The sequence below is a fragment of the Rana temporaria genome, chromosome 3 (genome assembly GCF_905171775.1).
Source record: "Rana temporaria chromosome 3, aRanTem1.1, whole genome shotgun sequence".
NCBI classification, from domain to species: Eukaryota; Metazoa; Chordata; class Amphibia; order Anura; family Ranidae; genus Rana; species Rana temporaria.
This window is the reverse complement of record NC_053491.1, coordinates 301,925,291-301,939,898: the sequence shown is the minus strand read 5'-3', so window position 1 is coordinate 301,939,898 and position 14,608 is coordinate 301,925,291. Positions and strand designations below refer to the sequence as shown.

The following is a 14,608-nucleotide window of genomic DNA, read 5'->3' as shown; positions in this document are numbered from 1 at the left end:
GTGCATGGACATAGTATAACACTATTTAGCTTCCAGGAGTAGAAAAAAATGCTAATAACAACTTCTAGGAGCTTAAAAAAATGCTAGTGTACATGGAGCCTTAAGTAGTCATTGAGGATTATTTTTTCCTGATGGCAATCACATAAGTTATTTTTCTCTAAAGAGTCCAGCAGATTGTCACTACAGAATCTTATTGTAGCACTACCCCCAAAGGAGCTGCTGGTTTGTTTTGGGCAGCATGTTACCTTGTGTTTCTCTGATGTCTAGAGGTGTTTGGTGGAAGTTGTAGTAACGGAATGTCCACGAAAGGTGTTTTTTTCTGTGCTCTTTATTACCCAGCTGGGTAAAAACAATAAAACTTGGTGAAGAGTAGACGTTTAGTAGAAATGAAGATAGCAGATCCAGATGTCAGCAATAGGGAAACAGTCCTGTTCCCACGTGTATTGTCTCTTCCGCCACTCTAGCCAGAGTGAGTATAGCGCACCTGGACAGGCCTCTCTCACCAGCCTGGCAGCTAGAGTGTCACTCGAACCTTAGGAAAAAGTCTCTGCCACAGACCCTCCTGATAAATGAACAGCAGAGATAATCCTTAGCAGACTTGGCACCTGGATCTCCTGGACTTGGCACCTGGACTTGGCAGACTTGGCACCTGGATTGGCACCTGGATCTCCTTCAGGTAGTTTTGAATTAGGGTATTGGCTGACAGGCGGCCAACATTCAGCCTCTCAGTGTCTGGTTCCCCTGGTCCCTGATGGATGGTCAGGCCCCTATCGGAATACCAGCCTCTCTTGGTACTCCTCAGGCAGACTGTCCACCGTACGGCCTCCATCAACTGGACGGATGGCCCAGGACCTTCTTAGGTGGGACCCAGTCGATTACTGAGTCCCCAAGCGGCAGATCAATTGCTCCGGGCCAACGTGGTCCCGAAACCAGGATCCTTGCATTGCACGCGCAACCCTGCCCCGGAAGGCCATTTGCCGGGGCGGCGTAAAGTGGCTACCCTAAAGGTGGGCGCCACACGAGGAGAAACCCAGGAAAATGGTGTCTGCTTCATAAATACCCCCTCCCAGCATGCACAGCAAGGCCAAACCCTCCTGATAGGCTGCTGGGCAAGAGCACTCAATCCTTGACTCCACTGCTGCCACCTGCCGACCCGGGGTGAGATCAGCACCCCAGAAACGACAGAATGGACCCACGGCACAGACAAAGCTGAGACAGAGACCCAAATTTGAACAAATCAAACTGGTCAGAGTTAACTAACTCTCTGACCCCCTCTAAATTTCACATAGCACCGGTTCTGGGAAGTAACCAGGCGCTACACACTCCCCCCACTTGAATAGACAGTGTCCTCAGTGTCCAAACAAACAAATTGGTGTTCACTCCTTAACACCTTACCTGGATCTGCTTTAACAGCAAAGTAAAGGGAGGGAAGATAAAAAAGAATATAAAAATATAAGACATTTTAACAATTCACACAATGGTACATTTTTACATAGCCATGCCTGTCTATCCAGCCTGCCCCATTCTCCGACAGCATTGATACTTGATCAACAACCTGCAAACAAAAATATACACACACAATATACTGTCAGAACCATTGACGTATCTCGGCATAGTGCCTACATATACTGTCATAATGTTTATACTGAAGTATAAAATATTTTTGTATTTATGGAAATATGTAAATCTGTGCTTTGGGAGAATTACAATTTCCTATCAAAACAAGAAATCCAAAATTCTTTTATCCGTGCTATTTTGAAGACAAGTAACACAAATGAATATTTAAAATATATTTATTTATTTACTAAAGATATATTGCAAAATTAAAATCAGGCACAATTCGTGATAAAACAAATAATTGATATACTTCTACAATCAGAGATACGTGATTGTTAAATGTTCAGATAATATTTACATTATGGATGAGAAGGCATATTCACAGTTCTTACTGATCGTCCTTGTATATTTAAAACCTGGTAACTTGTAAAATAACCTTCCCGTGATTTCCACGGACTCTAGGTAAACAGCTTTTGGATACATTATGTTATCTCTTCTCAACACAAACATATCTCTTGCTTAATACTCCTTATATATGTGTACAGAACAAATGTCATATTGTACACAGCTTGGCAAAACAGACAAGCTTATTTTAAATTTAGAGAGAATTTATTTTCACAGACATCACCCTAAAACCATTGTACAACTGTTAGCATTTAGCTTTTTAAAGACAATCATAATTTGTGTATGTCTCCTAATATTTGGAATATAATTATTTTATTCTTCAGTTAAAAATAACATAACCCAAATTATTTTTGCCAAGGATTTTTAATTTAAATTCACTACCAAAAGGTAAATAAACAAAATTATACATTACCAGTATTTACAAGCTCTTTCTGTTTTGAGAAGCCAGGTCCCAAGAAGGACTTATTTTAACCCCCTACATCTTTGCGTTCAATCTCTCCCTTCCAGAGATAGAGAGATAGCCTTCAGAGATAGAGTGAGAGCTCTCCCATCAGCGACCCTCAAAGCTCCTCCAAGATCGATCTGACCAAAGATACCTTCAAAGAGCTCTCTCACAGATTCCTACAAAGATCCCCTTGTGTCTTCTGCAATACCTATTTAACACACCCAAAAATTGGGTGTGTATCAAACTTTACTACGTCACTGACGATGTTATATGATGCTATGTTAGGCAGGCTGTCATAGCAACCAACTATGCAGTCATTTTGAGTAATGCCACTTTTAACCTGTAGGGGCGGTGGTGTATAAGGAATAATTCCTAATGATAGGGTCATCCAGGGTTAGTAATAATTTATGACCCCTTTTTTTCTAAGCTTTGAAAAACACAATAAAATGTCCTATATGTCAAACAATTGTCAGACATCCTGGCATTTCTAGTAAATTTGTGGACTGGGAATGTTTATGTCACGGTCTGGAGTCAGGCTCAGAGGCCAATTGCTATAGCAGTGACAGAACAGGTATACAGGCAGTAGAGTAGTCTAGGAACAGGCCAAGGGTCAAACACAGGTGGTTGAAGATTGGGATCAGGCAATAGAGAAGTCCAGGAACAGGCCGAGGGTCAAACACAGGTGGTTGCAGATTGGGATCAGGCAATGGAGAAGTCCAGGAACAGGCCGAGGGTCAAACACAGGTGGTTACAGATTGGGATCAAGCAATAGAGAAGTCCAGGAACAGGCCGAGGGTCAAACACATGTGGTTGCAGATTGGGATCAAGCAATAGAGAAGTCCAGGAACAGGCTGAGGGTCAAACACAGGTGGTTGCAGATTAGGATCAGGCAATAGAGAAGTCCAGGAACAGGCCGAGGGTCAAACACAGGTGGTTGCAGATACAATGGCAGCAGAGCAGACAAATCGCAAGGCACTGGCTGGGAAGGCACAATAACCTGGCAAAGAGGAAGTGCAGAGACAAGGCTTTTATAGGAAGTCTGTGGGAGGAGCAAGGGGTTCAAGGTTCAAGGCAATCAAGACACAAGGCAGGAATGTCCAATGGATCAGATGGGTTTGTCCAGCAGATCAGACAGGGAGCTGTCCAGCATCCCAGATAGCTCAGTGAGAAGGTTCACTGCCAGACACAGATGAGGTCCCAGGTTCAAGTCCAGGTCCTGACAGTTTACATATCATTAGCTTAGACCATCTGTTGAATTCCTAGGAAAGTGAGATCCTTTGAAAAGTACTTCTAAGCAAACCCTTTACTTCCCAAATACAGGCTCTCAATGTCAATACAGCTAGGAACTCACTTTTGTAAGCATAGTAATATATATGTACTTAATGAGTTAATATATGAATTACTAATACACATATATTGTTAAGATATTATAAAGAAACAATACTATTTAAGATGTATAATACGATAGCTTATTGGTGGGTGAGCCCCCCCTAGTTTCGTTCATGCAAAGAACAATTCCTGTGAATTCATATGAAACCCGAGCTCCTTACCATTCTCGTATCTTATAAGTGCCAAACACAAAAGAGATATGACCTTAAAGGATCACTAAAGGAAAAAAAATTGCTTTGCTGAAATGACTGTTTACAGGGTATAGAGACATAATAGTTAACTGATTCCTTTTAAAAACGATTAAAAATAGATAAAAATCAATCATATATTGTGCCTCTTAGATGCAAAAACAAAACTGAAACTAGTTTAGTCTTTGCATGTTATTTTATGCCTCTGTGCTGAACAGTGCCATAGAGAGTCATGGCTAGGAAAACGAAACTAAACTCTCCCATGACTTTTTTCATAAGGAGCCAGACAACCAGGAAGTGTCCAGAACAGAGTAGTATTACAGCAACATCAGAGCAAAAACAAACAATGAGGACATGAAACCAGGACTGCAGTAAGGTAAAGGAAGCTATTAGCTAAAAAAAAAAAATCCTTTAGTGACCTTTTAACCTCTTGACCACTGGGCACTTAAACCCCCTTCCTCACCAGACCAATTTTCAGCTTTCGGTGCTCTCACAATTTGAATGACAATAACTCAGTCATACAACATTGTGCCCATCTGAAATGTTTGTCCTTTTTTTCCCACAAATAGAGCTTTCTTTTGGTGGTATTTGATCACCTCTGCGGTTTTTATTTTTTGCGCTATAAAAGAAAAAACACTGAAAATTCTGTAAAAATAAAAAATAAAATTCTTGTTTCTGTCATATTAGCAGGTATTGCGGAGTATGGGGGGTATTGCAGAGTATGGGGGGTATTGCAGAGTATGGGGGGTATTGCAGAGTATGGGGGGTATTGCAGAGTGTGGGGGGTATTGCAGAGTATGGGGGGTATTGCAGAGTATGGGGGGTATTGCAGAGTATTGGTGGTATAGCAGAGTGTGGGGGGTATAGCAGAGTGTGGGGGGTATAGCAGAGTGTGGGGGGTATAGCAGAGTGTGGGGGGTATTGCAGAGTGTGGGGGGTATTGCAGAGTATGGGTGTTATTTATTGCAGAGTATTGCACAGGGAGGGAGGGATGGATCTGTGACTGCATTTGTCACAGATCCATCCCACAGCAGCTGCTGCTGCTGCTGCCGCTCTCCCCCCTCTCCTCTCACACTGTACCGATCGGTACAGAGAGGAGAGGGAGGAACCGGCGTCATGACATGACGCCGTTTTGTTTACAAGTGATCGCTCCGTCATTTGACGGAGCGATCACGTGGTAAACCGCCGCTATCAGCGGCGATTTACCGCGATCTGTGATGCTTCTGGGAGCGTGCCGCAGGGGGCGCGCGAGTGAAGCATTCTGGGAGGACGTCCCAGGGACGTCGTCCCGGAATAACTCCACCGCTCTGTAGACGTCTTTTGTCTATGGAGCGGTGGGGAAGTGGTTAAAGATGGGACATACAAGGTTTATACCACCCGCCTGTGAGACATAAAATCATTCTGGTAACACTGCCTTATTTACAGGCTTTAAACTGTGATTCAACCCAAGACACAAAATGGTGTCTTTTCTGCCAAATATATATGAATATGGAAAACATAAAAAAAATATATAATATACGTAATATAAAGGCCTATATGTATATTCTTTTAACCCCAAATGTTCCGACAATACATTATTTACAGTCGCTTAGGGTGAATGAGGCTGCACCTTTGCCAACTTCCTCCCAAAGAGACATTTTCTAAAGATAAGTGCTAAAACGTTCTCAAACTGCAAGGGCCTAAGAGAAAAATACTGAAGAATTTTTTATTTGTGAGAGTGAAGCTGCAGAACACTGCCTCTAGCGGTCGGTGCACTGGTATTACCAATATAAGGCAGTCCACACTCAAAACGGAGCAATCAGGGGAAAAAGAGAAAACAACAAAAAAACTTCCTCTTCTTCTTTTTCTTGTAGTGATGAAATCTGCAGGACCCTAATCTAACTAACTAACACATTAACCCTCCCCCTGAAGTTCTTCACATTGCAGCCAAATGTGGATCAGGAGAAAGAAATAAAAACAAAAACTGAAAATAGGTGATCGTTCTTGTCCTTTCTGATTTCTTCAACAGAGGCAAAAAACAAACTGCAGATATTGGATCTACAGGTGAAACCTGGGATCTGGCAGAGTGACAACGTCCCCTTTGGCATTCACTGTGGTAACTGAATAGACCCGATCCACTCCTCCGGGACTCTTAATGTCCACTCTGTCATGGTAGATGTACCAATCGGGGCTCCAGTTGGTTAGGCAACCTTCAAACCGGTGGCCTTGGGTAACACAAGTATAGTCTGTGTCACGAGCAGCTTTTGGGACATTCAAGTACTCCCATATGACATCTTGGCACCAATCCTCCCTCTTCTCTTCAATCAGTGCCATAAGAGAAGGGGACACATAGGGGAATTCCCACTCGTAGTCCAGAGCCATCTTCTTCATTACAATGCGCTGAAGGTGAGCTAGCTTTGGCAGGTTACGGGGGTGACCCAGTCCCAGGTTTTCCAATTGCATCCGGAGCTCTCCTTACAACAGGCGGTGCAGCTGGTATTGGAGCAGTCTCCCTGGTGTCACTAACTTTTGGAACTGTGACTCCCCAGGTTAACTGCGGGATATCCGCCCGCAGCGTGGTATCCCGGGAACGTCTCTTAGACCTGCGGGGTTTTGAAACACGGGAGCTTCTGCCCCATTGTAACTCGGGTTGCTCCGGTTCAAACCACTGATCATCCCCCTGATCAGAGGAAGAGGCAATTTCAGAAGTGTTGTATTCTTCTGCAGGCAAACAGACACGTTCGGTAACAGATGCACTGACCTTGTCCTTGGTTCTAGGCTCAGCAGGGGCGACACTTCCCCCAGAGTCCTTCTCATGTCCGCACATGGGTAGGCCTCGACCACAGCCGTGAGAGACCTTTGCGGGGCCCATCTTTTTAGAGGTGAGCCAAGCAGGGACCACCGCCATACACACATTCTCGGTGGCATCATCCACCTTCACAGCAGGCAAACTTTCCCTCATATCAGTGTCTCTTACTTCGGGTGACACAGTCCGAGAGGCGGCCGATGACATGGTGATCGCAGTTGTAGAAGAAATGGTAATGGCATCAGCATCATCCGTAGTAGTAGCAGTATTAGTAGTAGGCCAGGGAACCTCTTCCCACCGCGGTCACCGCTCTGGTGATCCAATCGACCCTGTACTCGCGGGGAGACTCCATTGGTTGTTCCACTCGGAACAAATACTCTCGGCACTTTTTGCACCGAGCAAAGGGCAGGATCCGGACAGCTAGCTCCAAACATCGGGGGCAGGACAGTCCAAGGGCCTCCACGCTGCCACACGAACCGCCCCTGCATCCCCATTCAGATCCCAGTATCGGTCAGGGAGGCTCCGATAACAGCAGACATTGGTGGATTGACTCCAACCGTAGACGTCGAGGCCTCAATTTTCCAAACGGCATCGGGGGCACAGACATGTTGCACGATCCTCTCTCGTGGGCGGGCAATCACTCTGTCCTTTGGCGCCAAACTCGCCCTACGTCTCACGCACGGGTGGGTAACTCCTCCCACTTCAAGTTTTTTTCTGGGCACATTGCAGACACACGTCACTCCGCTGCACGTGTGCCCAGACTTTAACTACCTGAAGTTAACTCTTTCCTCACCAGCACAGTCCCAACACCACAACAATTCCTGGCTCCTAATGGTGGAATACATTCCTCAATGTAGTTGCCTGAGGTAACAGTCAATCCCGGAAAAGCCCCCATGTGTAGCACTACCCCCGAAGGAGCTGCTGGTTTGTTTTGGGCGGCATGTTACCTTGTGTTTCTCTGATGTCTAGGGGTTTGTTTGGTGGAAGGGGGTTGGGGGTTGTTTGGTGGAAGTTGTAGTAACGGAATGTCCACGACAGGTGTCTTTTTCTGTGGTCTTTATTACCCAGCTGGGTAAAAACAATAAAACTTGGTGAAGAGTAGAGGTTTAGTAGAAATGAAGATAGCAGATCCAGATGTCAGCAATAGGGAAACTGTCCTGCTCCCACGTGTAATGTCTCTTCCACCACTCTAGCCAGAGTGGGTATAGCGCACCTGGACAGGCCTCTCTCACCAGCCTGACAGCCAGAGTGTCACTCGAACCTTAGGAAAAAGTCTCTGCCACAGACCCTCCTGACAAATGAACAGAGGAGATAATCCTCCTTAGCAGACTTGGCACCTGGATCTCCTTCAGGTAGTTTTAAATTAGGGTACCGACTGACAGGCGGACAACATTCAGCCTCTCAGTGTCCGGTACCCCTGGTCCCCGATGGATGGTCAGGCCCCTATCGGAATACCAGCCTCTCTTGGTACTCCTCAGGCAGACTGTCAACCTGTACGGCCTCCTCCAACTGGACGGACGGCCCAGGACCTTCTTAGGTGGGACCCAGTAGATTACTGAGTCCCCAAGCGGCAGATCAATTGCTCCGGGCCAACATGGTCCTGAAACCAGGATCCAAGGCTATTTGCCGGGGCGGTGTGAAGTGGCTACCGTAAAGGTGGGCGCCACACAAGGAGAAACCCAGGAAAATGGTGTCTGCTTCATGAATGCCCCCTCCCAGCATGCACAGCGAGGCCAAACCCTCCCGATAGGCTTCTGGGCAAGAGCACTCAATCCTTGACTCCCCTGCTGCCACCTGCTGACCCGGGGTGAGATCAGCACCCCAGAAACGACAGAATGGACCCACAGCACAGACAAATCTGGGACAGAGACCCAAATTTGAACAAATCAAATTGGTCAGAGTTAACTGACTCTCTGACCCCCTCTAAATTTCACATGGCACTGGTTCTGGGAAGTAACCAGGCGCTACATTATTTTATGTAATATTCTATAGTTGGTGCTGAACATTTCCAATTATGTTTTTTTCTTACTGTAAATTAAGCATGCAGAAGGATTAAAGCTACTTTGTGTGGGCAGTTTGTAGTACTTTATTGAGGAAAGTGCTGGGCTTTGTACTGACTTATTTTTTTTTAAATATATTTTAAACCTGGCAAATTTTTTGACTGCGTCTTTGTAAACTATAGGCATTTCTGAATACAAATTGAAATAAAATGACCTTTTAAAGGGAACACCACCCATTTTGATTTAAGGTTGCATTCACACCTGAGCGTCATTTTCAGGCATACAGTAAGCCCTGCTTATGACAGAGTGATGCTTCAGTATGGATGCCACTGTTATGCAGTGTGTTGCTGCTATTCGTTTAAGGTCTGCTTTTGGGTGCAATGTGTTTAATGATTGCTATGCATTAACCTATTATGTCTAAATGCCAGTGTGAAAACATTCAGTGTTCTGCTTAAGTTACAGTGCTTTAAGTAATTGGTTTATTACACTACTATCTGTAATTGCTCCTAAGGGTTTAACCCTTGCTCACAGCATATAGGTCCATTTGCTGCTTCACGTCTGCAAATGGGTGTGTGGATGGCCACTGATATTGAATTAAGGCTATGTCCTAGCCAGTACTTCCAGGTATTTTTTATGACCACAAACCTGCAGCTCATATCTTGAGCCATAAGCTTACCCAGAGACCAGCCATAATCAATAAGGTGAGGGTCAGGTAGGTAAACAAAAAACAATAGAGTCCTTAAGCGCTAAAATTGGCAGTCATTAAGGAACATATTCTTGTCATAAAAGATGTGAACAAATGACTGGAGCCCAGTGCAGCTGCAGCTGCCAACCACTTGAAGAAGGTGAACCACAAGACATAGACAACAATTGCAGTGCTCAATGGGACCAGTATAAAAAGAACATTTGCAAATTATGTGCTCAAGTTCATTTATTGGATGCACGCTTGAATATTAAAAACAACTGTCAAATGAGAATGAGATAATCAAAATAAACATAATAAAAGAGAGCTCATTGTCATTGTTGAAACACTCTGAAAAATTGTATATACAATACCACCATTACTCTGGATGACAAGGGGTTAACATCAGTAAGTGTGCTCCAAGTCACGATTCTGGAATGGATAACATGATGACCCGGTGTACAGAGAAGGTATCAGGGTCAGGTAGGTATGCTATCATAAAAAAAAAAAAAAGTGTATGTGGACAGTATGGCCCGGATTCACAAAGCACTTATGCCGACGTATCTCGATATACGCCGCGTAAGTGTAAATATGCGCCGTTGTATCTGTGTGCCGTGCCCACAAAACTAGATACGCCTAAAAATAGGCTTCCTACGACCGACGTAACTTTCCTACGCCGGCGTATCGTGGGCGCATATTTACACTGGACGCATCTGGCGCTCCCATTGATTTCCTATTTAAATATGCAAATGAGGGAGATACGGCGATTCGCGTACGTACATGCGCCCGGCGTAGGCTACGCGATGTGCGCGTAAGTTGTACGTCCGGCCTAAAGTTATTCCTCATAAAGCAGGTGTAACTCAGCACCAGATGTGCACAGGTCAGCTGGAGAGCAGCTGCAGCAGCACCATTACGGACGAGCTGAGCAACCACACTTGCAGGACAACACATCTGTATGCCAACATGCCGCCATCAGGAATTATGGGGCCCCTTACACAGCTTCAGGCATGGGCCTGGGGGGTGCTGCCGCGAATTGAAAAAGACGAACTACAGAAAAATATATACAAAAAAAGGAACTAAAAAGATAAAAACATTCCTCACATTGGATTAGCCCAAGTCCACCATGGCAGGACTTGGGAGCAGCAACGCCACGCCACGCCAAGGCCCCAATGGTGTTACTGTCCATTCATACCACATTCACACGGTCGTGGGGATAACCTCTCCCCGTTGACACCCGGGTGACACGCTTTGCTGGCAGGTATGTCACCCACACATTCACACACCGGTCACACTGTAGCCTGCACTACTGACCGTGTGCAATCACAAAAAAAACAAAAAGGGTTCATGCCATTGGCCGACATGGCATGCCCTTATTGGAGGCCGGCACATACTTCTGTGCACGACACTCCAAAATCAAAAAGCTCATAACCTGAGCAAAAAAAAAACACTCATTTGCCCTGTTGTGGCCCAGGTATGGTGCCACGGCTCCGGCTCCTCAGTTGCCTGGGGGGAGCCTCGGGTGTGGGGGGGGTGGGGCATCAGGAGGAGGATCATCCCCAGGTCTGCCACTCCTGGCAGGTGCTGGCTGCCTGCCCTCCAACCCCAGGGCAATGCGGGTGAGGACCGCGTTAGTCTGCGCCTGCATCCGCAGCTGGCGGGTGGTGGTGTGCCGCTGGTGGCACCTTGTCTGCCTCCCCTCCACCTCGATGGCAGCAGTATTGGCCTGTACAGGCACTGCCAGGCTCTTTACCTCTGCCACGAGGCCTGATGTTGTGGCCTGCAGCTCCCCAACGCAGGTGACCAGAGCAGCGCAGTTACCACTCACATCCTGCAGGCTGTCATGTCACAGGTCCCCGGCTAGAGCACCCATATGGCGGGTCTGGCGGCCCTGTTCCCTCGCAAGAGTTTCCACGAGGGATTCAGAAACACCCCTTGTTTTCCGCCTAGCCTTCCTGGGGGCAGGAGAGGCTTGGGGCCGTCTGTACGGGGAGGCCCTTGAGGGGCTTTCCTTGACAGAGACATGGATCACTTTGATGATATTTTTCAAAGTGTCTGGACACACTGTGATTTGGAAATTTCTTTTTTATATTCGCTAAATGTTCGTTTATCCTCACTCTGAGATTACGAGTGGTGCGACCCACGTACTGGAGCGAGCAGGGACACTCCAGGACGTAGGTGACATGATCAGAATTGCAAGTGATCAGTGGTTTGATTTTAAACTTTTCCTTAGTTACATTAGACTGGAAATGTGTTTTTTTCTTTGTGGCTCCAGGTTTTCTTGTAGTCTGACAAGCCTTGCAGCGTGTACAATGATGGAAACCAGAGCCATCTAGGAAAGTACTCAATTTTTTGGGGGGATCTGGTACATTTTGGGTTATCCGATTTCTAAGCCCCGGAGCTCTTCTATATATGAATTTTGGTTTTGATGCAATCGATGTCATCAAATCAGGATCTTTAAGTAGTAGTGGCCAGTGTTTTTTAAATATGGTCTCTACTTGGTGATATTGTCGATGAAATCCTGAAATGAAAGGAACTTGGCTCTCAAAGATCTTTTTTGGTTTGGTGGTTAATAAAGATTCTCTTTCCATTACAGACACTTGGGTCAATACTTTATTTAAATTTACTTCAGAATAGCCTTTTTCCAGAAATTTGCTTGTCAATATCTCTGCTTGTGCTTCAAAATCCTTTTGTGTGGCACAATTACGTCTAGGAGCCATTCCTAAAGGCCAATACATGCGTCTCAGACGTAATTGTGCCACACAAAAGGATTTTGAAGCACAAGCAGAGATATTGACAAGCAATTTCTGGAAAAAGGCTATTCTGAAGTAAATTTAAATAAAGTATTGACCCAAGTGTCTGTAATGGAACGAGAATCTTTATTAACCACCAAACCAAAAAAGATCTTTGAGAGCCAAGTTCCTTTCATTTCAGGATTTCATCAACAATATCGCCAAGTAGAGACCATATTTAAAAAGCACTGACCACTACTACTTAAAGATCCTGATTTGATCACATCGATTGCATCAAAACCAAAATTCATATATAGAAGAGCTCCGGGGCTTAGAAATCGGATAGCCCAAAATGTACCAGATCCCCCCAAAAAAATTAATACTTTCCTAGATGGCTCTGGTTTCCATCATTGTACACGCTTCAAGGCTTGTCAGACTACAAGAAAACCTGGAGCCACAAAGAAAAAAACGCATTTCCAGTCTAATGTAACTAAGGAAAAGTTTAAAATCAAACCACTGATCACTTGCAATTCTGATCATGTCACCTACTTCCTGGAGTGTCCCTGCTCGCTCCAGTACGTGGGTCGCACCACTCGTAAACTCAGAGTGAGGATAAATGAACATTTAGCGAATATAAAAAATAAATTTCCAAATCACAGTGTGTCCAGACACTTTGAAAAATATCATCAAAGTGATCCATCTCTGTCAGTTCTACGGAATTGACAGGATATCGAATCATTGGCGGGGTACTCATATGAGAAGAGCCATCTCTCAGAATGAGACCATGTGGCTGCACAGGCTTAGGAGTATGCAGCCCCTTGGTCTCAACATCGAACTCGATCTCAATTGCTTTTTATCTAATGACTGAGTTCTATGGATGTCCCCTTATATATCTATAGTCCAACTAGGCCAATCAATCCTATTTTTGTATCCTAATATGGTCAATGATTTGTTTGTAATGATATGGTCTAGATCTACCATATTGACCAATGCGAGTTGTCTTGGCAGGATGGCCTACCGTCATGTGGGCCCCCTTATTCCTTATATTTTCCATTTATATATTATATCATATGTTTGCCATTATAATATTTTTTTTCCTATTGGGGTTTGCCACACCCATATAAATAAATATCCTTTATGATCTTCAGACAAATAGACCTAATGGGTTTTTGTTGTCCTTATTCTATAGGGGTATTAAAACGTTTTCTGCCATTCATTTTGGTGTGCTTCTCCTATTAAATGTTTCTAACATCTCCTTCATACACTGTGATCAGATTCCTTTGTGAGTTTCTGCAGTGTCTGATAGAGGTGTGCGATAGGGTGCCATCTAGTGGATTTTAATTAGGAGACAGTCAGTTCCCACCATTCCTTACTTTATATTTTTATTATTAGTTAATCGCAGTCATATGTATTAAAATCAATTTTCCATCCTTCTTTAGATGGATGCATATTAGAATACTTGCGTAGCATCAGGAAGGAAGTTATTTATGATTAGATGGTGTTTTGAGGTAATGCTGTTTTTTTCATTGTAAAATTGATAGATGTAATTGCTTAAGCCAACACTGGGACTGCACCGTAATTGGCTACAACATGTGTCAATTTTCTTTGTCCATTCAGATTCCCAGTGTCTCGATACTGCGCTGCAATTGGTTGCAGCGTCTGTCTATCAGCTTCGGCCATTTACGGTTTTCATATTTGACTGTGACCGCGCTGTAATTGGCCGGAATATACGCCAATCAATTTGAATCATTTCCGGTTCCTTCTAAATAAGTAAACGTGACCCCAGTGACCAGGCACGCCCCCCTGAAGACGTTTTTACGAAACGATCGGCGGCGGCGTAGCCTGGTCACGCTTTTTACTCATTCCCCATCATCCGACCCTGTGAGCTGGCGAGAGGAGACACATGCCATACGCAAATTGAGGTTTGCTACCTCTTATATTCAAGGCCCGCAGACCCAGTGCCGGGATGGGCACCTTTTAATGTAAGTGGCCACTTGGCCCATGATTTGTTTTATAATTTTAAAATAAAAACCGGTTGCACTATGGAGCTTTTTTCTATTTTATGTCCCATTTATGAGATTACTTGGAGAAGATTTGCCTGTGTCTAACCACTGGAGGACGCACTACATGTTTGCAGACATTAATAACTGCACAAGCGATTTTGACTCTCTTTTTAGTTAAAGGAGTCTAATCGCTTTGGTAAGCGCATTTAATATCCGCACTTTTGGGTGTCGTTTGCGTAACTGGTGGAAGGAATATTTGAAGCACTGTTTGTCCATGAGAAGATTGCATGTTTATTTCCTGGACCATTTAGAAGATTCACTCCTGTGTTTATTAGTGGCTCACCGCTACTCTAGGAATATATGGACATTATCAATATCACAAATAATTTTTTTGAACTTATTAATTTTCTGATATATGGTTTTGG

General features: G+C 44.5%; 1 protein-coding gene across 1 annotated transcript in view; it reads left to right on the top strand.

Moving 5' to 3' along the window:
- The window catches only part of LOC120930266 (E3 ubiquitin-protein ligase Jade-2-like), a 1,253,604-nt gene that overhangs the window by 354,125 nt on the left and 884,871 nt on the right, over positions 1 to 14,608 (top strand). The gene's annotated exons all lie outside the window — the stretch shown is intronic.